This window comes from Myotis daubentonii, chromosome 16 (assembly GCF_963259705.1).
Source record: "Myotis daubentonii chromosome 16, mMyoDau2.1, whole genome shotgun sequence".
NCBI classification, from domain to species: Eukaryota; Metazoa; Chordata; class Mammalia; order Chiroptera; family Vespertilionidae; genus Myotis; species Myotis daubentonii.
The window spans coordinates 52,378,372-52,405,154 of NC_081855.1; positions in this window are offsets into that span (position 1 = coordinate 52,378,372).

The window sequence follows — 26,783 nt, forward strand, 5'->3', positions numbered from 1 at the left end:
CGTGAGCACTCGGCCTCCTTGGCAAATTCCTTTGGCAAACATGGATTGAGGGCCTGGGATCTGCTGGGTGCTGCATAAACACCTCCCTGCCCCCCCCCCCCACCCCATCCCAGGCGACAGATCCTGCTGCTTATTGGTGCCATAACATCCCACCCCACCGCCCAGAGCCCATCCTCCATTTTTACAAAAATCTCTATTTTTTCCCCCTTGCCAGCACTCCCAAAGTCCTTTATAAACTGTCTCTGTTAAATTTGTATTCACCCAAATCCCTCTGTCCCTTAAAACTGACAGTCGTCCAATCATGCTCGGCCCTGTCCCCACCTAGGTTTTCGAGATTCTTCTCTCCACTCCTAGGAACATGGTCTTTTCCTCAGTTTCCCTCAGCGCCTGACCTTGGGCAGACCTCCCGAGAGCCAGAAGACGCCATTGAGACATAAACTTGCTGGGTGACCTAGAACAGGCTGCTTACTGCCCCGTGCCTCGGTTTCCCCTTTTGTTACGCATGCTTATAATCCCTCCCTCGTGGAACAGGGTTGCATTAGGGCCGTTTGGGGCGAGGAGCAGGCTGAGAATTCACTCGCTCCGAATCTCCTGGTCGGTGCAGGATTCCTTTGGAAGGCAAAGGAAAATGGGGTTTTCACGGGCTCCGCACACGGCATTGATACACAGGAAAATACAGGACACACCCCGAGTGCAGAGAGCAAGTGCCTCTGAATCCCTTCGCCCCCACTCCCCAGACCCAGTCAAAGGCCAGCAACACCAGATTAAATATTTTAGAGGCATTTTTTAGTCTAAATCCAGAAATGCAGGGCTTATCACCCTGACAACAAGACATTTATTGGGATCCTAGCAGAGAGTCCTCCAGACCAGAAAGGACTTGTATTTTAGATCCCAGGTTGTTTGCACTTGAAATAAAACCATTTTAACCAAAAAGTAAAAGGAATTTTTAACAGAAGGGAACTTGAAAAAAATCACTTAGAAGCAGTCGTTGGGGCTGTAATGAACATGCGCTTATGGCTTCGCGTGAGCAGAGTGTTTGACTTTCCCAGCTCAGCGCCATCCTGCTCCTTCCCTCCCCTTCACTTCCAACAGGAACATGTCCGAGGCACAACTGTGACACTTGGTCAATTGCTAGAGATCGAGATGTACTTATGAGGTCGCTAAAGATGCTTAAGCTTCAGGACTCCTCATAGGACTTGGACTTAATCTCATATTTTTTAAAAATGTATAGCCTTGTTCTTGAAGATCCCCCTCCTCCCCTGAAAAAACAAACAAACTGATACACCTCAGGCCCCCCAAAACCTGGGTCTGCCCTTGATCATGGCTGTTGGACAGCAAAGTATGACGTCAGAGGCTGCCAGGAAGATGCTTTCCCTTCTCTTCAGCAGTCCTGACACTTACAGGTGCGTAGTAAATTCCAACCTTTCCTGGCGAGGTCACCGACGCACTATCAGGAATCTCTGCCGTAACATTCTACCACCTGTCCTTACATACCTTTCTTATCCCTCTGAGACCCAAATGCTTTTCATTTCTCAGAAGATGCTATCTCATGGGCATAGCAGAGATGGCCGAAGTACTAAGGCCCATACGAAATGTTTGTTATTTCTCCTACCTCATATCTTCACTTGCTCTTCCTACTCGTGTCTTTTCTTCCTTTCTTAGGCCATCTCTGCCCTGCATTTTCCTAGGGTCGCCTATTAACTCTGGAAGCTGAAAAGAGTTTGCTGGGCCCTCATGGGGCTGCTTCTTTTCTGCCACTCACAGACTAGAACTCGTTCACGCTGGACAGCTGAAGAATTGTTTGCGGACCAAATACAACACGGGCCAGGCAAGGTCAGATTTGCACTCACTCAAGACAACCAGACACAATTCGGGTAGTATGTACATTACCTTGAAGCTTCGGCTGGACACGTCCCTTGAAATGCCAAGATTTTCTATTGACCTGAGTCCTGTTGCCACGATTTCAAGGTGCCATATTCCACTTCTGGGAGGTTTCTACTCTTCATTCTCCCCACAAACCTTTGGAGAGCATCACCTGCGGGTCAGGATTCAGCAGTGAACGTAGTCCCCCTGCCCTCATAGGGCTTACATATATTTTATTGTTTTCTAGGTTATTATTATTTTTAATGTGTTTTTATTGATTTCAGAGAGGAAGGGAGAGGGAGAGATAGAAACATCAATGATGAGAGAGAATCATTGATCGGCTGCCTCCTGCTCGCCCCACACTGGGGATTGAACTGTGACCTCCTGGTTCATAGATGGATGCTCAACCAGTGAACCACACCGGCCAGGCACAGGGCTCACATTTTAGAGAAGGCAGGAAAAACACAGAGTCCTCCTGCTATTTTCTTGTTCGTGTACTCTGAGCAATGATTAGGGCCAGTTGGGAGGCTATAGCAGCCACCCAGAGAGAGATGATGGTGGCCTAGTTGAGGATGGCAGAGATAAGGTAGTTAATGGATTGGGGGATGATTCAGGTGAGGACTTCCTGATTTGTTTTTTCTCTTCTAATCTCATCCATTTTTCAGTGACATGAAATTTACTCTGACCCCATTGACATAGAAGTGACCTAGGCTCTTGTACCTTAGTCACTCCCCCCTGCCCACCTCAATAACACTCTGTAAGTGCCTGTACCTCTTAATTAAGCACAACTTTGTGTATCTCACAATCCCCCTTTTGCCAGAGACCTCAAAAGAAGGATCTAGTCCAGTGATGGCGAACCTATGACACGCGTGTCAGAGGTGACACGCGAACTCATTTGTTTGGTTGATTTTTCTTTGTTAAATGGCATTTAAATATATAAAATAAATATCAAAAATATGTCTTTGTTTTACTATGGTTGCAAATATCAAAAAATTTCTATATGTGACACGGCACCAGAGTAAAGTTAGGGTTTTTCAAAATGCTGACACGCCAAGCTCAAAAGGTTCGCCATCACTGGTCTAGTCCCTGATACCCAAGAGGGTCTCTGGACCTCCAGAGATTTGGTTAACGAACCCCATAAATTTATGGAATCAGAAATTTGGGAGGTATGACGGGAGGTCTTTTAGTTCGGTTGTGTGCTGCTCGTTGTAAAAATCTTTTGAACAACATTTCGGCCATTGAATGCTCCTTGATCCCTTCTAGAACGCTTGCATTGCTGGGGAGCTCACTTCTCTGTCATGGAGATCTTTAATTGTGGAGAAATCTTATCTCTGCCGTCCGCATCCCATGGTCCGGGACACCTGCCTCTATGCCAATGTGATGTGAGTCTTGTCTTTCTTACAGACGGTAGCCCTTCAACTCATTGTACACGTTTCAAGTTTTCTTTCAGTTTTTTCTTCCCCCATGCTAACCATTTCCAGTACATTTTTACATCTGATATGGTTCCCAAGCTCTTCCATAACTTGCCATTCTTTTTGTTAATGCACTTCGCTTATGGGCATTCCTCTCAAATTAGCATGTCCAGAATTATGACCACAGCTCCAAGTTCTGTTTGACGAACATGGAATACAAGTAGACTCATCCTCTGTGTAATCAGAAATTGTGCTTCTATAAATTTACATTTAAATTGCATCCAATTATTGCAGTAGCCAAGTCACCCAGTTATGTTCTGGTGAGAAATTTCTCACCCAGCAGGTCATTGTGCAATAGATTTTTTTTAACTTAATTACCGAGTTTTACATTTACCTCTGTCTTGACTGGAGCGTGACATACACAGGCTCAATGGAAGGAAAGAGAGGAAAAGGTATTTACGTCATCAAGCCCTCACTTTGCCAGGCCCTGTGACAGGTGTTTTATACACGTGATCTCATTTAATCCACTTAATAACCCTTAGAGACAGGTGTTATTATTACAGTTTTATTAAGAAGGAAACTGAGGCTCAGAGAGATTAAGCAATTAACCTGAGGTCAAGTAAACAGGCACACAGCATAACAACTACTAGTGGCTCCCCCACCCCGCTGTCTGCTGCTCCCCACACCCCATCCCAAATGAGTCCTCAGTTTTCCAAAGAGAATATGAAAGAGTTCTTCATGAGGAAGGGAGAATAAGATCTTGCGTTACAAGGAATCTTTTTAAAGCGAAACCTGCCCAGCTGGCGTGGCTCCGTGGTTGAGTGTAGACCTACGGCCCAGGAGGTCCTGGTTTGATTCCCAATTGGGGCACATGCCAGGGGTGCGGGCTCTATCCCCAGTGGGGGGCATGTAGGAGCCAGCCGGCCAAAGATTCTCTCTCATCATTGATGTTTCTATCTCTCTCTCCCTCTCCCTTCCTCCCTGAAATCAATAAAAAATATTAAAAAAAAAAATCTAACTGTAGGACTCCCTCCTATGCCCACCCCATTCAAAATCTTTGGATGGCTACCTATTCACTTGGAATAACATCCAAATTCTTTACCATAGGATACCATGCCCCTATTCCTGTGGTTTTCAAACCATAACCCACGGACCAATTCTGGCCCATTGTTGCAAATAAACGTTTACTTGCGTGGGTGGACCAGAGGCCGTGGCCTGCAAAGCCTGAACTATTTACTCGGTGGCCTTCACCGAAAAGGCTTGCTGACCCTTTCCCTCCGCAATCTTGCCTATTTCCGTCTCTTGCCATTCCCCACCTAATTCCCTATGCCCCGCCCCTCTGGCATCTTTCTCATTCCCAAACATAGTGGGCCCCTCTCCTGCCTGCCCAGCAGGGACCCTGGAAGGAAATGGTGAAGCGGGAGAGGGGAGGGGAGGAGAGGGGAGGCCAGGGAAAGGGACATGACCTCCACGGCTGGGTCTCACGGCTGGGCCTGCTGGGCGGTTAACGCCGGTGTCCCCGGTGGGCCAGGCACTTGTCGGAACCGAGGGACCTCTTTTTCCCGGGGCGCTGCCAGGGCTCCTCACCTGTGCGGCTGTCTTAGGCAGACACATCTCTCCTCTGACAGGTAGTTTACACCGCCTACGCCCTGCTGAGCATGCGCAGAACACCCCCGCCTCTCCCTGTGAGGTCTCCCTGCCCCTGCAGGTGAGTCTGCTGAACAGGATGATCCCATGCTCGCTCATGCTCCCATCCCCCCGCCCCCCCCCCACCTCCCCGGGAACCACGTTGGCTTAGTGGAAACACATCGCTTACCCAAGTCACCACTCCTCACATCTGGACTCCTGAGTCAGGCACCAATTACCTGTGTTTCTCAACACCTGTCAAAGCTCTGGGAGCAACATCTGCTCAAGCCCCCTGGACTGCTCGGGGTTGGTGGGTAACACCTCCACACCTGCCCGGGGAGAGGGGATGGCAGCAGCTCCCAAGCAGCATCCTTCCCATGGCTTTCCATTTCTGACTCTGCCCCTCCTTTACGTTACTGAGGTAAAAATTAAAGTTAAAAATCCTCAGTGGAATGCATCGACCTTAAGTATATAACCCGCAATTTTTAAAAAATATATTTTTGTTGATTTCAGAGAGGAAGGGAGAGGGAGAGAGAGAGAAAAAAACACCAGTGATGAGAATCATTGATTGGCCGCCTCCTGCACACCCGCTACTGGGGATCAAGCCAGCAAACCGGGCATGTGCCCTTGACCGGGAATCAAACCGTGACCTCCTGGTTCATAGGTCCATGCTCAACAACAGAGCCACGCCAGCCGGGCTACCCCCACAATGTTAAATAAACGTGTGCATCCGAGCACCCACCACGCCAATCAAAGCAGAGAACATAACCATCACCTGAGAAAGTTGCCTCGTTCCCTTTCACTCAGTCCGCATCTCCCCCCAGACAACCACTGGCCTGATTTCCACGTTAGATTTGCTTGTTCTTCAGCTTCATGCCAGTGGGACTATGCAATATTTATCTCTTGACTTCTTTTTCTCAGCATAATTTCAACAAAATCCTCGATGTTGTGTTGACGCATCGGTAGTTCATTATTTGCTCTTGCTGAGTATTATCTCCTCGGATAAACAATGTGTCCCTTCATGTCCCTGCTGATGGACATTTGGATTTTTTTTTTCCTAAGTTTGGGACTATGGTGAATAAAGCTGATATAAATCTCTCTTGGGTAAATGCCTAGAAACGTTATTGCCGGGTCAGAGAATAGATAAATGCTCGACCTTGTAAGAAACTCCCAAACCGTCCCCCAAAGTGCATAAATCATGTTACACTCCCACGGGCCAGCCATGGAGGCGAGTTCCGGCTTCTCTCCATCGATACCAACATTTGTTGTCAGGTTTTAAAAATCTGACACCTATTTTTGCGGGTGTGAAATGCTATCTCATGCTTTTAATTTGCATTTCCAATGACCCCTCTTCCTCGCCGGCCTGGGTAATTCCCTTGCAGAGTGGTTTGCATTATCGAATTAATGTGACATCAGATCTGACGGCCCCTGCACTCTTCTGGAGCCCAGATGTTTATTTCCTTTCTTGGGATGGGAAGGGCTTGGATATCCATTTTTCTTATGACTTTTCATTTTTGCAGCTGTCCCGGCGCTGTATGAATCCAGCTAGGCCCGTGGAGGGCGTGCCAAGCGCCGCGAGGAAGCCGATTGGACGGGTCCCCCAGGTCCAGCTGGAGACAGAGAGAGGGCTGGGGAGGCAGGAGTGTCTAATGTGAGCTCTCAGCGCCTTCCAGGCAGCCTGGGAGGTGGAGGAAGGCAGGATGGTGGAGGGAAATGTTAGAGCCCAAATAAACATCGGAGCTTCTAGGTGGTGCTTATTCAAATTACCCGACATTCTCTGGCCTGTGGAGAGCCGACCCACCTCCATGCAGATCCATCGGTGGGCCTTCCGCACTTTATAGCTAACAGCCCCTCAGTGGGGTAAGGTTTGTCCCAGTCTATGTGTCCTTCATCTCTCTACGTTCGGAGGGGGTGGGGGAGAGGCACTTCTCTTGTAGGGTTCCCCAAAACAGCGGTGAAGGAAGGAGTCCGGGGGCCCCATTTCCCCTCACTCTTGAGGCCACCGCATCTCAGAATGGCCATGCATCAATTAGCCCCGCTCCTCAGTCAACAGATCTGCCTCTCCCCGGAGCCAGTTTTGAAAGTCCCTGAAATTTCTGAAGCCTTCGGTGAACATGAGCACACATCTGACCTCTGAGTGGATTTCATCACCCAGCTGGCCCCCGTCTGAACCCCTGCCTCCATGGAGAATGCTTGAAATCCATCCTATTCTCCACCTGCAGCTGTTTCCTGGGATCTGAAAAAAAATCATAATATGGCATTTTTAAGTCTCCCCAATGCCCTTGACCCCCTCTTCTCACTAAGACTCTCCTTCATCCAGATTTTACCTGTGTTGTCTGCTCGTTTCGATTCAGCCATAATGCAAGGGGGTTACTATTGAGCTAACCAGGCCTGCACCTCATGCCAGATGGCAACTTTAAGATGGCAGGAGAGTCATGTGAGCCTACAGAGTACCAGAAATCAGCCAGGAGCAGTAGCCGATCAATGGACATGAGACCAAATGAAACTCAGGGGTCCAACCAGAGGCCAGCACCCATAGCTATTCATCAAAATGGTCCTCGTGGGCATAGAGTGGGGGAAGAACTGGCTTGCTCTGGTCCATTCAGTCATGTCACTCAAGAGGTTAGAATCATCAAGACGACAACTGTCTTTCTGGTCTACCAGCTGACAGGCTCAATGCTAGAAGCTAGTGGTACGGTGGGACCCCACACCTGGTAGGGAGAGACCCACATTAAACAAGTAAACTTAATAAATCATGGAGAGCTATGTTTCTGGATTCAAAACAGTCAAAAGAATTAGGTAAATAAAGAGTTGATAGTCAGGAGTTTCCTAGCTTCTAAAATGCATCATCTGAACGTGTATTGCTTTTAAATATCTCATGAAAAATAAAAGATTACTTAATAAATAAATTGATTAACCCCCCAAACAAAACAAAACAAAAAAACACATCAACACCCTAATTTGTAGAGCCATCTTCCATTTGAATAGCAGTGAGGTTACCTGACCCTGACATGGCAAGGTGGTACCCTATTACAGCTTCAGTGATGTAACTGAAACTGTGATTAGCACTCACTTTTGATGGTGTGGGGAGGGGGGGCAAATTCCTCACTTTCCCAGAAACTCAGTCCATGCTGATATGAAATCTACGCTCTTCCCCCAAGTTGCCACATTTTCCCTCTGAATTTCTCAGAGCTGCCCAGCCCAAAAGTCCCTGGAGACAGAGTCCCATAGCTTTTGAAATGGAGCCAATGATTATGACTAAATACATGTCTTTTCTGCCTGGTCAGGGCATCATCCTGGTCCATCGCCAACAAAATCAGATGTTGTGCGAACCTGCTGTTGACTGTTGTGCCGAAACCCGGACACAAACCAGGTTTAAACGAAGTTGGGGGATATATATGAGGCTGAAGAAAGGGCAACCACAACACACAGCGAACGACCAGCAGCAGGGAGGGCTCCTGTTTGCAAATCTTCCCTCATGTAGTGAAAAATAAATGCAATCTCCATTTAACAGTCCGGCCTGGAGGGTGAGAGGGGATGCAGGGCGGAGGGTAGATCTGGCGACCCAGAGTGGGCACCACCCAGGCTGTGGACGCTGTTTTTGGTGATATCCACCCGCCTCCTCCTCCGAGCAGAATCTTGACAGACTGCAAGCCCCCTGGGACTGGGACCCGCCCCCCACGCTGCTGTTGTCCTGCCACAGCTGTTTCCGTGTTTTATTACGATTTTCTCCGCCTTTCAGTTTGCAGGCCAAGGGGAGTCTCGGGGGACCCATCTGTTTCTCGCTGCCCTTTTCCCTGTTCCCAGAAGCCACGCTCACACATGCACGCGTGCACACACACGCCACACCAGGCCGCCGCGGAGTCCTGGGGGACAGTGGGGAACCGGAACCCCAGTGACCGTGGCCCGCCCCTCCACACCCCGGGCGGAGGTGGGGTCCTCGGGATGGGGCCCTCCTCGGAACAGCGTGGTGAGAGGAGCATCCACACAGGAACCAAACCCTATCGGTGGAACAACAGGCTTTCTTCCCAGGAGAACTTTCTGTCTTGTTTTTGTTTTTGCTTAAACTTCGCTATTTAAAAATAAATAAATAAAGCACTCAGAGGGAAGGTGGAGGCGGGTGGGAAGAGATCAACCAAAGAACTTGTATGCATGTATGCATAACCCATGGGCACAGGCCTGGGGTGAGGGGCGGGGCGGTCTATAAGGTGTCACTGGGAGGAAAAAGGGGACATATGTAGTACTTTCAATAATGACGATTTTTAAAAAATATTCTCCATTAGAAGATTAGATAGATAGATAGATAGATAGATAGATAGATAGATAGATGATAGATAGATAGATAGATAGATAGATCCGGCTTAGTGGTTGAATCCCACAGCGCTCACTCGAGTCTACAGCACCTAAGAGAGGGGGTCCCATCACACTTAAGAAAAGTTACAAACTTATTAAAAGAACACGTTTCCCCCTAAGATGGCGCAGACTAGAGTCTCTCCTAACAGGAATGGCATTCTACAAGCCAGGCAACATCCCTGAGACCCCAAGGACAAAGCTGGGTCTCAAAGAACGCAGTCACACTGAGGTCCCCACGCCGGGCTTTTTGATGACTATTTTGTCTTCAGAATGTGGCAGGAGCGAATCTTCAGGTCCTGTGGGCCTCTGACCAGCCTGGGTCTCCCTCGCCGCTGCCTAGGAAAAGCTGCTGCAGCTCTCGCCCTCCTTCTTCTGCCACCAGCGTTTTCAGGAGCCCCAGTTTGCTTGTTTCTAGATTGTCCAAGAACCTACGGCGCCGAATCCTAAACACCGCTCAGAGCCAAGCAACACCTGCGGTTCTTTTTCTAGCCCCACTCTTCACCCCTCCCCAATGGGCTCATCGCCAACCTTCTCCCTGGACAATCCGTCCCACGCCCATCGCACATCACCCTTGTAGACCAGGGTTTCTCCACCTCAGCACTGTTGACGTGCTCCTGGAAGCGGGCTGTCCTGTGTATGTGTTACATATAGGGGTTTAGCAGCATTCCTGGCCTCTGAGCACTCAATGTCAATAGCACCCTCTCCAGCTGTGACAACCCCAAACCGTCTCTAAAATGGCCCTGGTGGGGAACCATTGCCGTGGGGCTGTGTTCACGTGATTCTTGGTCTGGGACATACTCTTACTCTCTCTCCTAGTTAGGACTCTGAAGACTTAAACCCTCTCTTCCTAAGACCTTAAGTGAGTCACTAGAGCTGGTGTAGCCCACGCCTTTTCCCCGTGCTACCTAGATAACTCCCAGATGTTTCCTTGTATTTTACTTTGGCGTTTCACAGCTGTTTTAAGTGGGGTTGTCTCTTCTACAAGCCGTAGCTCTCAAGCTTCTAGATGGCTAGCGTTGGGCCTTATTCTTTTATTAGGTGTCACCCATCACACTTAGCAGGTAATACAGTGTTCCACTCACACAGAGAAACTAGTGAGCCCTCAATAAATATCAGTGAAAGGAAGAAAGAATAGAGGGAAGGAGGTTCGGAAGGAAGGAAGGAAGGAAGGAAGGAAGGAAGGAAGGAAGGAAGGAAGGAAGGAGGAAGAGAGGGAGGAAGGAAAAATGGAAGGAAGGTCAAGAAGAAAGGAGGAATGGAGGGAAGGAGAAAGGGAGGGAAGATATTGAATAGCTTCTCATAGAATGAGATGGGTACTACGATCTCCACTTTATAGATGAGCTCCCTTACATTCACCTGCCAAGCCTCAGGTCCCAGCTCAGAAGTAGCTGAGGCGGGGTTGTAACCCCCTTTCCAGACAATGTCTAGTCTAGGTCTGTCATCAAAGAAGCAAAATGTATTTACTCTCCTAGAAACCAGCACAGCTCACTGCCAAGCCTGCAGCTGCTCTGCCGCCTGCCATTCGAGGAAGAAATCAGGGCACCTCAGGGTTTGGTTCCAAGGGAGGCCATGCAGGGAAGCCTGGAATTTTCCTCCCTCCCTCAGAGGGAGAGACCAGCAAGGATCTTTTGGGCTTGGCACCCTGGAGATTGCCGATAGGAACACAAATACAAACAAACAAAAACAAATAAAAAACAACAAGCAAAACCCCCACAATGTATTAGCCTTCGGAGGCAGAAGCTGGGATGGGATGAAATTTGCAAGGGCTTTATGAGAGGAAATGCCTGTGTGAGGGAAAATAGGGAGGGAGCTGGAAAAGCTGGGAGCCCTGTCAGACCACAAGACAAGTCTGACCCTGATGGAGGAGAGAGAAAGGCATCGCAGAGTGCTGGGCAAGACCACATGGGAATTCTCCAGCCAAAGTCAGCCTTCCCAGAACGCCAGGTCTCCCGAGAGAGAGAGCTCGGCTCCCTTAGCCAGGCGCCCTTGCTGTGCTCAGCCCCTGACCAGCAGCAGCTTCTGGAAGGCGTGGCTTCTGCACCACCGTGACCTTGGGTCTCACAGGGCAACTGCTGATGACTTTGGGTAGCTCTGCTCCCTGTAGGGTGAGGTGTATTCTCAAGGGAGGCAGGGAAGGGGTTGCTCAACTGAATTCAAGTAGATGGTATGCCTGTTGGCTGAGAAGATGGCATGATTGGTGAACAATGGGATGGGACTGGCTCAGCCCACAACGCGTGGACACAGCCAATGCATTTTCCTCATCCACTGAGTCCACGTGACCACTGTTCACAATGGACACCGCTGTTTCCCCGAGCGACTTTGTCATCTGTAGGGTGCAATGAAGCACCCTCAGTTTCTTTACTACTATGGCCCTTATGGTTTTCTTTTCACCTGGGAAAATACCGTGCATGGTGTGAACCGTGGACAAGTTGCAGAAATGTGGAATGAGAGGCAGAAGAATCCATGAACTCCAGCTCTCAAAGGAAATCTCCATCGCCCTTTGCGTGTGTGTCCTGTACGTGTGAGAATGAGGAGTAGGGTGCGGTGGTTTGTTGAACTTCTATTTAGCACCTCATGCTGAGCACCTGTCTGACTGGGTCCTCCTGATGACCCTGTGAGGTAGGTAGGGCCCATTAGCCCCACTTTCCAGATATTCAGGTGAAAGGGCAACAGTGAGAAGAAGCAATCAGACACTGAGAATCAGGTTAGCTGAGCGCTGAACCAGGACCAGGGGGCAAGGCGCTGGCAGCAGCGGAGGACCACTGAGGACTCCAAGCTTCTGGACAGAGAGGGAGCCGCTCACACCACTGCTGGCCCTGTCCTCTCTCCCAGAGGTTTCGCTAGACTGTATCCCTCGACAGGACATCCCACGTGAACTCTGGAAAACGTTCCCACACTCTTTCTGGGAGACGGATTGGGTGTCTTCCATCCATGAGCGTCAACCCTGCATTTTCGACACAGGAGTCAAGGGAGAGAAAAGATCGTCCACTTGGAGTAAGTTGCCTGTCTTCCTTTCCAGTTGTTAGAACAAAATCCCATATCGGGGAAAAGTTGGGCTCTACAAATGATGCAGAGTTTCCGTCCCTATAGCGTACCAGCAGGCCCTTCCCTACCCCCAGATGTAGTCCTGCTCTCCACGGACCGCATTTGCTCTGGAAAAAGCAGATGCCGTCCCAGAAGGAAAGAACAGAGTCCTATCAGAGATGCTGATGTTGGACCATGTGTGCCTTTGATCGTCTCTGTTTATAGGGCTGTGAGACCTGCCCACTGGGCTTTCTTTTTCACCGAAGGGGTTATTACCCTGAGTTGTGGGGGCCCTGGATTCTTTATCACCCCCAGTGGTCTCAAGTTGTAAATTTCAAGCCACTATTAACGTGGCCAGACAGATTTTTAAGCCTCCTGCAGACAGCATGCAATTAACCATCTCCTGTCAGCTGGAAAATCCGCTCAATAGCCATTCAAGTTCATGTCCAAACTCCTTTGCATTAGGGAAGGCTTACAAAGCTTCCTTGCGTCTCAGAACTAGACTCTCACTAAAGCTATGGAGACAGGAAGAAGTCCAAAATGGGGGCGACGCGCCAGCCATGAGAGGGAAGTGTTATGCAAAAGACCGTATAAGTCAGTCACGGTAGCCACCAGTTGCTTCTTACCCAAATCATTTTATTGGAGTCATTTTGCAAGTAACTCCTACAACACACCAACCCATACATGCTTTAAGCAGTGCGCTCTATCCATCCCCAGAACTAACTTTACATGCAGGTGACTACTGACCTGGGGCAAACAGCGGAATGAGCAAGCGGGTGGGCCTGTCAGTGGCTGGGGACGCCATCATGGGTCACAGTCTACAGACCCTTCTTGTCCTGAAGCAGAAGGAAGTATCGGTGCACAGAGCGAGTCTCTCATCCTTGGCGCTGGGAGCCTGGCCGCCAACTCAGAAGAGAGGCACCGTCTCCAACCACCACGAGGAGTGATGCCAAGGGCAAAGGCTGTGACGTTCCTTGGGACGGGGCAGGACTGATCATTGCTCAGAAGACTTCGTGAGCCAATGGCAGGAACTAATGCAAATAAAGGACAACTGAGTTAGCCTCCCATGATCGTGACATTTACATTGTTGACTTGATTTTCGCACTAGTTCCCCCTTTAACCACTCTACGCATCGTTCACATTGAATGGCCTATCCTCTCTCCTCCTCCTCCACCTCCTCCTCCTCCTCCACCTCCTCCTCCTCCTCCTCCTCCTCCTTCTTTTATCCAAATCTCTTGGGGGGTTTTGTTTGTTTTTCTGTTTTTTGCTTATATTCCTCCCTCATCTGAAATACCTTTTCCCCGACTCTGCGTGTTCAAATCCTACCTGGATTTCACTGCTCATCTCAAGTGTTACCTCTTTCATGAAGCCATCCCCTGTTATGACAATTAGAACAGCGGAATGAGCAAGCGGGTGTGCCTGTCAGTGGCTGGGGACGCCATCATGGGTCACAGTCTACTACCCCTACTTGGGGTAGTTCTCTCGCCTAAGGACTGATCATTTAGGAACGATGCTGACGGTACCCATCTTCTATGGGAGAGCATTTCCAAAGTTTACAGGGGGGCGGGGGCTAATCTCTTTGACCAGCTGGAAAGCTCTTTGTACCCGGCCTCTCTCCACTTTGAGCAGCTTCCCTCTCACCTCGCCTCGCTCTGCTTTCTTAGGTCACTCCTTGCTGCTTCTCACGGCTGTGGCTGTACCTGAATGGGTTCTCATTGCCGATCTCTTGACCTTTCACCTGGGTAACTCCTCCTCATCCTCCCTGTGAGTCATCTCCTCCAGAAGCCTTCCCCGCTCAGTTGGGTCAACCTTCTCTATGCCCAGAGCACCTTGAATCACCTCCTTTCTAGCATTTACCACATGGCATTGCAACAATCAGATAATCTGTTTTCTTATCTCAGAGGGAACCTTCAAAGAAGATATTTCATTCAAATTTGCAACTCAGTGCCTACCAGTTGTGTGTGCGTGTGTGTGTGTGTGTGTGTGTGTGTCTGCTGTGACTGTAATTGGGGCGATAGGAAACTTCAGGGTTCTTGCCCACCAGGCCTCTATCCTTGGATCCGATTCCCCCTGCCAGGACTGGGGCTGCTGATGGACACTGTCTTACTCCGTTTGGGCTGATATAACAAAATACCATACATTGGGTGGCTTAGAAAGAGCAAGAGTTTATTTCTCATAGTTCTGGGGGCTGGGACGTCTGAGACCAAGGCTCCTGCAGATTCTGCATGTGGTGTGGTGACAGCCAATTCCTGGTCTGTGGAAGGCGGTCTTCTCTGTGTGTCTTCACGTCAGAAGGGGTGAGAAACGCAGCCGAAGGGCCCACGATTCATTCTCCATGCCAGCGAGGCGGCCTGTCTCCTCCTCAGGGACACTGCAGTGCAAAGCGAAGCCGCTCAGGATTAGCTTTAGGTGCAGTCACTCCACTCCGGCTATGGAATCTCGTTCTGGGGAAGGCGAGCACTCCATCCCGGGAGGTACGTTGAGATAAGCTTTCCGGAACTTGCAGCCACCAGGGTGCGATGAGTCGGGCTCCTCCACTGACCTAGGGAATACAATGTGACAAATCAGGGACAGTTCCTTCCCAAGGGCACGTTGATGGTGAGCCAGCCAGTCCCACCGAGCTGCGCCCTCCTTGGTGGTAGCATGGGGGACAGCCCTGGCGGGTGGGGTGGGACTGTCAGGACCATCGGTCACCTAACCGTCTAAAAGGCCCCCTGGCTTATGTTATAAAGGGGCACGGAGACCACTGCGTGGAAGGGTGAGGACCTAACATTTAGCAGCTGCCAGGTGGCTTCTAAGCACTTAGCCTCCAGGGAGGCACTGGGCCCCCAGTTTTACCCGGGAGGACTCTGGGCAACACAGAGTTAAGTCACAGAGCCGAAGTCCGAGGGCTGGTGTGGCTGGTACACGGCAGAGATGGGATTTGAACTGGGATTTGAACCGAGATGATCTGGCTCCAAACCCTCCCCTTGAATGCTGCAGCCTCCCGGGCGAGTGAGGGCAGCCAGGCTGAGCAGGGTTATGGGGTGCTGACTGTGAACCTCTTCTTCCAGGGAGCGCGGATGGCAAAGCTACAAGAGAACAGCTCGCTCCCAGAGAGGCAACATCCACACCAACGTCCCGTCCCCACTCCCACCCTGCACCTCGGTGTCCGGGGTCCTACTGCTCCCACTGGGCTTCTCCCCAGTGTCAACACCCCATTACCACGAGGCTGGCAGGACTGGGGGCCCATTTGTTTTCAATTATACACAACACATCACACCTTCTTCTGAGCCTATTCCTTCCCCTCACAGCGCCCTTTCCTCCTCAAGGTGAGGACTGGCGCTCTCCACTGCGACCAAGAGGCAGAGGGCAGGAGAAAAAGAGGGCGGAACAGGGGGAGGAGGGGGACAAAGGAAGAGGGTTCGGAGGCAGGAGGATGGTGAAAGGGAGGAGGGAGGAGGGAAGAGGGAGGGGGGAGGGGGCTGGAGAGAGAAGGTAGAGGATGGGAAGGAGGCGAGGAGGAGGGGAGGTGGAGTGGGGGAGGAGGAAGAGGTTGCCTCCTCAAAGGAAGATCCTTTTCCCATGGAAATGCACTCTGGCTGGTGCCCATTAGCATCCCTGTGCATAATGAGGGGCCGGCCTATTGTCATGCAAATTAATTCAGATGACAACACCCTCTCCTCGACAACAAGCCGACTCCGGGAAGTTTCTCACAGGGCCTCAGCCAATGCCAACCGGCGGTGCACCACCATCTTTCATTAATTATGTTCCCCGCTCCGCTCTGGCGAGGTTTGTTTTCAGCTACAACCCCCTGCACTTCCCAGCTGCTGCCGGCCCCTTCTCATTCGGCAGAAGTGACAACACCCCGATACACAGCATAAAAAGCAAGCAAGAAAGGAACACCAGAGGAACGCGTGCATTGCAGATCCAGGCTGAAAAGGAAGAGTGGGACTGAACAGAGAGGTGGCCTTATTTCCAGACAGCCACACAGCAGGGGCTCCTCGCTCTCCTTTCCCTTTGTGGTGAGACTCTCCCTGTGGTCATTCAGAGCCTGATAACATGGATTCCTGGAGTGCTGACTATAGGGAGGGTGACTCATCCCTGCCATTGTCTGGCCAGCCACCCTCTCACTCCGGGCCACTGACCAGGGAATTCTCACAGTCTCAGGCTCAGACCAGTTCTTGCCCTGAAGGGAGTTCTCTGTCAAAAGTAAGAGTGAACATGGGTGGCTTCAGAAAATACCAGAAGGGCTGTGGCTCATTGGTGCTGAGGGCTGGGGGCTCTACAATCTCTTTCCATCTCCTGAGCCCCTGGATGTCCACACATCTTGTCCCCAACCATCTCATGGCCAGAGCGGCCGTCCCTGCAGCCTAAAGTTAAGAGCTGGCCAGAGCTATGCCTCCCTGTTCTGTACACAGCCTCGCAGGCTAGTTAAACCACGTGCTTGGGTCTGAGGACACATTCAAGTCCTGGCTCCATCTCTTTTCAAGCTGCATGATCTCAGGCAAGTGACTGACCCTCTGTGTGCCTCAGTTTATTCATCTATAAAATGGGAGTAATACTGGTACTCACCCCATAGGGCTGTTAGGACGATCAGATACGTAATACATAGAAAGCACCGAAAACAATGTCTGGCACTTTTATAAATGTTAGCTCATATTATTAATAATTTTCCCAGACTTTACCTTTTTTTTTTTAATTGGGATAACTCTCCCCTTTATTGCTCCTAAGCAGCCCTGTCCTGGTTTCAAATACAGTGACAATAAAATGCATACTAGCTGGCAGCACTGCTGACAGAGAGCATGTGACTAGGCCGGGGGGGGGGGGGGGCTGGGGGGGGGAAGGACTCACCTTGTCCCCTGACAGTCCTGACACCCTGACACTTCCACCCTACATCTGAGTAGGCAGAGTAAGGAAAGGGGGAGGGGTGGACATTCTGGAAATCACCTTTAGCTTAAACATTATCTGAACAACAGACAGGCTTTGTAGCCAGACACAAATTATATGCAAATCATATGCAAATCTGAATGTAAATACTTCGGTCCCAGGGAGAAAATCCTTGAGGAGACATTCTCACTCCCTTCTCCCTCACTTCCCAGGCTGTATTTTGTTCTCTGATTGGTTAGTTTGGAATTCATTAGGAAGATGCAGAGATGCTCAGAATTCCTCCAAGGGGTTCATGTCACCTGCTTGTCAGAGGCTGCAGCCACTCCTGCAGACCTCGCTGATCAGAAGAGAGTTCTCTGCCCACTCTCACCCTGAGCCAGGAGAGTCCCCATCGGTAGCTCTGGACAAAGTCAAGAGCCAACGGAACTACAAACTTCTCAGGGGCCTTCCACTGGGCTGGGGACGGCCGCCTCCTGGGCCTGGGGCACCCCAGTCACCCCTTGCCTTATGGTCCCTCTTAACTTCTCTCATCAGATTTGAAAGAAAGCCTAAACTAAGCCAGTTGGGGGTGGAGATAAGACGTGTGAAGGGAAAAGACAAAACATAACTACTTCATTCATTCATTCATTCATTCGACAAAATGTTATCAGGTCTCTACCGGGCATCGGATAGGGCCCCAGCTCTACACAGAGATGTCACCTCAGCTTCTGGGCCTCAGCGAGGTGGGTGGTTCACCCGTGAGATGACTCGGGTTCACAGAGCACACCTTGCTCTGGTCTCATGTTGGCACGGCCGGGAGGAAATCATATGACTATAGAATCCCTTCAAGACCAATCTCCCAGAATGCATCTCTGATAGGAGAAGTCTCCCCATAATGAGATCAGGAGAAGACTTCCCCTGGCTCTTCCTGCTGTCCATCAAGCTGCCCCCATCCTGGCACTATTTCCTTACCCTGTTTCTTAGGCTCTGAAAACAGCTGTGCAGCCTGAGGACTTCTCAGCGGGAACCCTTAGACAAGAGAAGGGGGGATATTTCAGCCACAGTGTGTACGCTCCTACAGCTCCTCTTGTCTGAGTTCTGACTCCATTCAGTGCCTCCATACATGGCTCCCACCAGCCTGCGAAGAAGCTCTAGGTCCCGGATGGGTGAAGATGAACACAGCCACTAGCCTCACCTCCTTGAACTTTCATTCTCTCATGTCGAATGCTGCAGGCTCTCCCTCTTGGCTCTCCTCGTCCTCCTCGTTCGTTCTCACACGCTCCCTCTCGCATTCTCCATCCCTCACCACGTTCCCTGATTCCTAGGACCCTTTCCCTGTCCCTTCCTTTCTCTCTCCCTCCTGGAATCTCTGGTGGAAACAGGTTGAAATGATGGAAGGCAACCAAAACTTGGCCTACAGGTGTGCTTCATCTGATGGGAACACACAACCTTGACCTCTCTTTGTGGGGGTCCTCCAGCTGAGAGAATTTCCACGGCCTCACTGGATCCAGAAGGGCAACTGGGTGGCCCTCCCCCCTCCTCCAGGAGTGCAATAGCCGCAGAAAGAAATGTACACCCTGGAATCACAGCCAAAGCCATTTCATGACCAAAATATGCTTCTCCCAAGGCCAGTCTTCCACAGTCTCCCTCTTTCCCTCCACCCCACCCCCACTGCACAGGTAGGGAATGCAGATGAGAGCTTGCATCTCTTGCCTGCCTCTACCCCCGCCCCCAAACCAGGAGCAAGTAGAGTCCCATGAAAACCTAACACAAAGGGAAAGAAAGGAACCGTGGAATCTGGCCCGTTTCTTCCCACTCGATGCCTGGTTCTCTTTAGCCCAGTCTCCGATTTCCAATGGTCCCACTGCCCGCTCTCCCCGAGGACCGGAGCCCTTTGAATAGTGTTCGTTTTCATTGGTGCTTCCTGGTGCCATCAACAAAGACAAACGCTTGGCCCCTCTGGCCGCCTTCCATATGACTTCATTTGCAAAGTCCAGGGAAAGGGGCCGGGCATCGCATCACATCCCTTATCACTGTGGGGATGGGCGGGGAAGGCTAACTGGGCAGAACGAGGGAGGACAACCCTGAAGGCAGCTCTTCCATCAAATGACTCCTGCTTTTGATTCTGCAGCTCGCACAATGCACCTCACCACGCCTGCCAATCGGCCCAGCGGGGGAGTGCGGGGTAGTGGGTGGGGGAGGGGGGGGCAAGCAAAGGCATCATTCACGCTGCCTGCCCTCAGGCCCGTCACTCCCTGTGTGTGCGTGGACTGTGCCTCTCTGTTCTCATCACTCACATCCCCGAGGTGTCACGGTGTGAAGGGACGAGGCCTGCTTCCTCATGGTTTCCCTAATCCCCCCGTGTCAAGTAACATATGCATCACTGCCTTACCCTCAACACGGTCTTGGCAGGTCCTCCACCAACATCTGCTGCCCGAGGTCTGGCCCACACAAGCTTCCCCTTCATCAAATGGCAGGGCCAGTAGGCAGAGCTCTCTTCTTCCTTCCCCTCCTGTCAGCTCGCAGCTTGGGGTCTCAGGGTCCAGCACTTTCGCAGGCAGACAAGCACTGAACAGGCCAGGAGGCGGAGGCGGAGGCGGCCCCGGGGAGTGCATCACCACAAACATCTTCCCTCCCCTCCCCCATCCGCACGCTGCCAGCCCCGGTGACCTCCTCAACAACATGGGTAATTTGTCTTGGAGAACCGCCATACCTACAGCAAACACAGGAAGGATTAGGACACAACATATGCCACACAGCAACAGAAACATGCTAAGGTCCTTCCTGAGCCCCAAGGATTACTGAGGGGGAGGAGAGGGAAGAGGCGGAGAGCAAGACAGAGAGATGTGGGATGAGAGCAACCCCGTTCAGGCGCCCAGCCCTGAAAGGAAATGGATGCCTCAGAATTGGGTGTGTGTGGAGGTCAAATCCGATATGAGTTGCAGCTTCTTGAAAGCCCGTTGGTGACAGATGTGGACTTTCGCCAAGTCAACCACAAAATAGGATCAAACGAAGCTGGAAAGCAACAACAGGGGCTCCCCAGCTAAAGGTTTCTGCTGCCCTTGGAATGCTAGCCAGGGGAGCAGATGAGGAAGCAGAAGTGAGACTAGGAAGGGCAACATTAACATGAGCGAGGAAAAAATAATAAAGATCCAGGAATCGGTCTGGTGCCCTGAGGATTAGGGTTTTCTCCATTGCAGCAAAGACGTGGGAAACACGAACCAGGTTGCAGAGGGAGGCCTAGAACCAGTACTGCTGCTCAGAGAGGAAATCTCTTCACCTTCGTTCAAGGAAAACAGGTGTTGAGCAATAATTAGTTCATCTCCAAGGTGCAAGGGATGGGAATGGGAACTGGGTTTCAGGTTACTGGCTGTGAGGTCATGTTAGTTGAGTTCCAACCCAGGTTCTGCCACTTCACGGCTGTGTGACCCTGGGAAAGTCCCTTAACTTCTCTGGGTTTCACTTTCTCATCTATAAATAGGATTGCTAATAGTCCCTGATGTAAAGGGAGGTAAGGATTAAAATGCACATATAATGTGCTTAAAACAGTGCCTTGCAAGAGAAAAATCTCAATAAATGTTAGTTATTTTGCTATTAATTTTTAAAATATATTTTTTATTGATTTCAGGGATGAAGGGAGAGAGAGATAGAAACATCAATAATGAGAGAGAATCATTGATCAGCTGCCTTTTGCCTGCCCCCTACTGGAGATCAAGCCCACAACCCAGGCATGTGCCCTAACCAGGAATTGAACAGTGACCTTCTGGTTCATAGGTTGACGCTCAACCACTGAGCCACATTGGCCGGGGGATTTTGCAATTAATTTGTAAGAATGAATGGGTATCCTGTTGGGAAGACAAGGCCTAGAGCACAATTCTAGAACCCCAGTCTCTGTCATGGGACAGTAATTTGCAAATGAAAATTGTGCTGTACAAACACATGTGAATTTCAAATTCCTCATTCTTCACATCTAAAGCCAGGCTCAGCAAACCATCCAAGAAGGCTGAAGGCAACCAAAATAACAAAAATCAGTACCTTGAGAAGACAGGTTCACCTCAAAAAGGGTTAACACATTTGCTAGGACTTCTTTGATGTGGTCATATTCTAACTGGCTCTTTAGTCAGTGAAGATGGTTAGAAATATCAACCACTAGTTATCTGGCTACCAGTGGAATAGACCCTCTTCCCCCAATCCGCTCCTCCTTAACCTCCTATAATCCAAAGAGGGAGAATCCTCAGGTCCTTTCAGCCCAGTTCCATGTGAATAATTTCCCAGGGGGCCTGCTCAATTATGCGGGAGCCCCCTGGGAAAGGGGATATGCTAGCACCACTAATTCCGGGGCAAAGTCTCTCTACCCAAGACATCCCACCCACCGACAGGTGTTTCCAGCTGTGGGAAGCAGAGGTGGGGGGCCCTTCCAGGTCACCCACTGGCCATGCGTCTCTGAGGAGCTTCCTGCAGAGAAGTTGATACCTCTCCGTGGGATCATCTCCAAGGCCAGCTGTGTGCACCCCAGGGCAACCATGGCAGAGTCTGGGGCACACTCTATGACTGAACAGAGATCTTTATCATGGGGAGGGTGGGGGTAGAAAATGTTTAAAAGGACATTTCTCCTCTTAGAAAGAGATTCAACAAAATTTAACTGACTGAATGAAACAGTGTTCTGGTTTTTAGATCTATTCAAAGACGGCTATGGAAGATGCCTGTGACAGATGTGGCCAGTAGGTTATGAAACCAAAAACCAGCATTACGTTGGCTGCAATTGATTAGCGATGTCTGCCAGGTGTGTGGGCGGAAGTGGACTATGATTGGCTAGCAATGTCTGCCATAAGTGGTGGCCTTGGATACCTGCCTTGGATAATACAAAATAAAATTCCTTCTTTTTTAATAGGCTCATTCCGAGGAATCTTTGGACAGTTTTTTGAAATTCCTGGGCCTTCATTTTCATTCTCTTAGACTAAAAAAGGAGAGGAGAAAGAATTATTATTTTTTTAATGTTTGAATGAACTGAAGTCTTTATTCAGTTTTTAAATATTTTGTTTTATTATTGATTTCAGGAGGGGGGAGAGAGAGAGGGAGAGGGAGAGGGAGAGGGAGAGGGAGAGGGAGAGGGAGAGGGAGAGGGAGAGAGAGAGAGAGAGAGAGAGAGAGAGAGAGAGAGAAACACAAAACAGGATTATTTGCTCTGCCCCCCGCCCCCATACCCCATTCAGGCTGAACCCACAGCCTGGCATGTGCCCTGACCAGGAATCCAACCAGTGACCTTTCAGTGTATATAGGATGACGCTCAACCAACTGAGCCGCACCAGCCAGGGCTGAAGTCAGGTTTCTTATACATGTTAAAGCAGGTATGAAAAGTCTCCTATCCAAATGCCAGGTCCAGTCCTGGACCGTTTAGTCAAAGTTAATTGCTACATCTGTAACAGGCTTCCTTTTTTGCCCCCCTAAAATAATTGATCAGTAAGATTGACTATCCAGCCAACTACCTATTCATGGGTCTTCTTATGTCACCACTTCAATTTGAAATCTTACAAATAACGAATGAGGCACAGGAGAACTCGCTGGGCAGGCAGGTACATTCATAGCAGGTGATGTTAAAGTTCTGGCTGGGGAAATATAATATTAGTTTGCATTAACTGAAGTATACCAAAGAACATCTCTCCATGTCTTGGGTAACTCATTCTCTCTCTTTTTCTCTACTTCTATCTCTAGCTCTATCCCTCTCTCTATCTCTATCTCTATCTCTATCTCTATCTCTATCTCTATCTCTATCTCTATCTCTCTCTGTCTCCCCATCTCTTTCTCATACCTTTGGAAATCTCCTTCTTTATCTTTGTCAGAGTAAAAGAGAAGACCATAACTCTGAACTATAGCCCAGAGTTCCCTCTACAAGGAAGTACAGGAAAAGGGAGAGATTCCAGAAACATGAATAAACACAACATATGGAACGAAAGTTAGATTGTAAGATTGACTTTTGCTCTCTGATAAAAGGGACAGATTGCTAATACTGTTCATTTCTTCCCTCTTCTTGCCTTGAATGCAAATGCGATGCCTGGAACTACAGAAGCTGTTCTGTGACTATGAGGCAACATCCATGAGGGTGAAAGGCCGACAGGTAAAGCTGAGGAAGAAAAATAGAGAAAGGTAGAAGGAAGCATGAGTTTGGGAGTCATCACTGAGTGATGAACTAGTCTTGAACTATATTTTCCTGGCTTCCTTGTGAGGCAAATAAATGCCTTTCATTTTAAAACCACCGTTATTAAAGTTTTATGATTTGCGGCTGGAAGTATTCCTATACAGCTGATTCTATTACGACTATAATCTGGTGTCTTTAGGCATTGTACCCATACCGATGTCCACAACTGTTTTACCTTGGTCTTTAAAAGAAAAAAGAGTCCTGGCCGGTTTGGCTCAGTGGATAGAGTACTGGCCTTCAGACTGAAGGGTCCCAGGTTAGATTCTGGCCAAGAGCACATGTCCAGGGCTCAATCCCCAGTAGGGGGCGTGCAGGAGGCAGCCGATCGATCATTCTCCCTCATCATTGATGTTTCTATCTCTCTCTCCCTCTCCCTTCCTCTCTGAAATCAATAAAAATATATTTTAAAAAGAAAACTAAAAGAAAAAGAATGTTAAAAATATAAATCTAAATTGACAAGAGGTCACAGAAAAGAAAAAAGTGTGTCACGCCAGCTAACCCACAAGGGGGGCTGGGGGTAAGGAGAGGAAGGGCACCATTTCCGTTGGCCGGACTTTCCTAACATATCGAAAGGATGAGAAGGCAGCCCAGGCCATCAGTCAGCCCTGTCCACACAGAGCATTTCCCAAGCTGTGCCCTCCGTGTTGACACCTTAGAGACCTGAGTCAGCGTGGGAGCCCATCTGTACACACAGCCTCCACCCACCTCCAGCTTCTCCAGTCGGCAGACAGGCCTGAGTCAGCCCCGGCACCTGTGTTAATACGCGGCGAGCACACAGCCGGCCTTTCCCTGTGTTCAGCTCACAGGAGCAGCCCAGCATCCTGCAGCGGCATTAATCCAGTGCCCTTGTCGTGGGCTGTGTCATCCCGTATCACACCCTTCTCAAAAGAGCCCGGAGACACAGCCCCCCGGGCGGCCAGGAAGGGCTTGGCGTGGGACAGGAAGACTTCTTGTTTCCAAACAGTTAGGTATGACGCATTTGCCTCCAGATGCCCGGCAAAGAATGCATCTCTTCACACACATGCTGGTGTCTCCAGTTAAAGGCACAGGTAGACGATCCGGACCCCTCTCTGCCTATAAACTCGCAGAAAGAATTCATAGGGAGGAGGGGTGAGATTGGAAAGAGAAGGGTCCCAGCCGGTGTGGCTCAGTGATTAAGCATCGGCCCATGCACCAGCAGTCTCCAGTTGGATTCCCAGTCAGCATCGTCTATACTGCTCTGCCTCATACACAGGTCTCATTTCAAAGAGGGTCTGCTGGTATGCTACACGATACTCTGGAGAAGTCTTTGAAGTAACTGGACCCAAATATGACACAGGTCTATCTCATCCAGTATGCCAACCAAGCAAGTAAAACCACCCCAAAATGAGTTCAGAAGGAGGGTCCTAGAGCCCGGCCGGCGTGGCTCAGTGGTTGAGTGTCTACCTATGAATCAGGAGGTCACTGTTCAATTCCCAGTCAGGACACATGCTAGGGTTGTGGGTTTCAATCCCCAGGGTGGGTGTGCAGGAGGCAGCCGATCAATGATTCTCTCTCATCCTGGATGTTTCTCTCTCTCTCTCCCTCTCTAATATCAATATATATATATATTTTTTTTTTTTTTAAGAAGAGTGTACTTGATGGACAGGCTGGTGAATGTTCTAGGATAGTACTCACAGAACAGAAACCGGAAAGTACACATGGATTCTAATCTAGTCTAGCCCCAGGCTGGCTTGCCCTTGGTGTGACAGCTGGCGCTACATTCCTCTTGAGGGTCCCATCTAAGTGTAAGTGGCCTAAAGCTCACGCTTAGGAATATGAGAGCTGCAGGAGCAGACACTCGGATGCCTTCAAAGGCAAGGAGCCAGGGCCGGGTGGCAGAATGGGTAGAAATAATCTAAAGATCTAATTGATCTAAATGTATAATTTCCGTGTGCTCTGAGTCCTCAGGTACACTTTCCAGGCTAGGCGAAGCTTCCAGAAGCCACAGTAGTGATTATCCCGAGAAGATCAACGTTTAGGAAGACGCTGTCACAGAGAAGTGGGTGGGGAGGTGGATTAGGAACTGGAAAGGGCGGGAGGCTGCTGGTTGAAAAGCAACAAAGATTCAGAGGAGGCTGAGGGGGGAGAGGGGTTGGGGGTGGGGGGAGGGATTTGAGTCCTCCTCTTTTATATGGCCTCTTCCATGCTATGTGACTACTGATAAATATTCATAGGAGGGGAATGGACCTAATGTAATGCAAATTGCATGCAAAGCAACATGTAAATTAGAACCTTTATCTGAAGTCAATAGGTGAGGTACTACGCATATTATAAGTACAGGACAAGGACTCCTGAGGGAGGACCCATCAGACTAGCAGGGGACCCTCCATTCCAAAAGGAACCCCATGGTCAGAGAGAGGTCATTGCTGTCAAAGAGCATCCCCAAGCATGAAGCAGGGACAGTGAGGCCCTAATGGAGAGAGAACCCGGGATGGGGGTGCTGCCCGGTCTGCACCCCCATCCCTGTCAACACTGCATTCAAAGTGAGCTCTCCTTCCCGGCCTTCCTGGGCTGATCCGCCCTGATGCTGATTGATTGGTCAAATCCACTGAGTGACAGGGAGGCAGCCTGATCCGATTGCTCATTAGCCACACCATTCAGGATGACTCCTTCAATCCTTCTAACAAAAGGGTAAGGGACACGGAGGCAGCCCTTGGTACTGGTCACTCCTAGCTGGCTGGCACCACACGCAAGCCTTCTGTATGCATGTGGAGCCCCTGAGAGCTCTCTCCCGTGAGTGCCACAGGCTCACACGCAATGCAGGCGTGTTGGGCACGGATTCGCGTGCATCTGCAGAAGTCCCTGCAAAGCCCGGAAGCCCGGCCGCCGACGCGAAGAGACACACTCCCGGCCTCCTCCTAGGTCCCCAGGGAGCTGCCGGAGAGCCTGACATCGTGGCTGCTCCGGGCCAGAGGAGGTCACGGGCTGTTTCTGATTGGAGCCCTCCACCGTGTTTGCTTTCTGTGCCCCCACGGACCTCCTGCCAGGATGGGGGGACACGGAAATAAGTCAGGGGTGACCCCTCTGCTGACCCATAGCGTTGCCGGCCAGCTCCTGATTGCAACCTTCTGGCTTCCGTAACAGCCTGTAATTCAGGCCTGCTGGTTGGCCAAGGCTAGAGTGGCCCCCGAGGTGCGGCAGGAAGCAAGGCCGAGCTCAGCAGCTCTGTGCGCGCTCCAAGCGGGGGACAACCCAGGCTGCGGGGATGGAGTGAAACACAACGGGAAGGAGCCGTGTGGGAACAGAGGGGAGCCACCACTGCCCGCTTAGCCAGCGACACTCCCTTTGGCTCCTATGCACCCTTCTATCCACATGTAGGCGCCCCCGAGTTCGGATCAGTCATTGGATGCAAACCCACTAGGAGCACCTGGACAGCTGGCATAGTAGCCCTGCCTTCTCTGAGACTAGGTTGTAGAAGCCATTCTCGCAATTACCTGGTG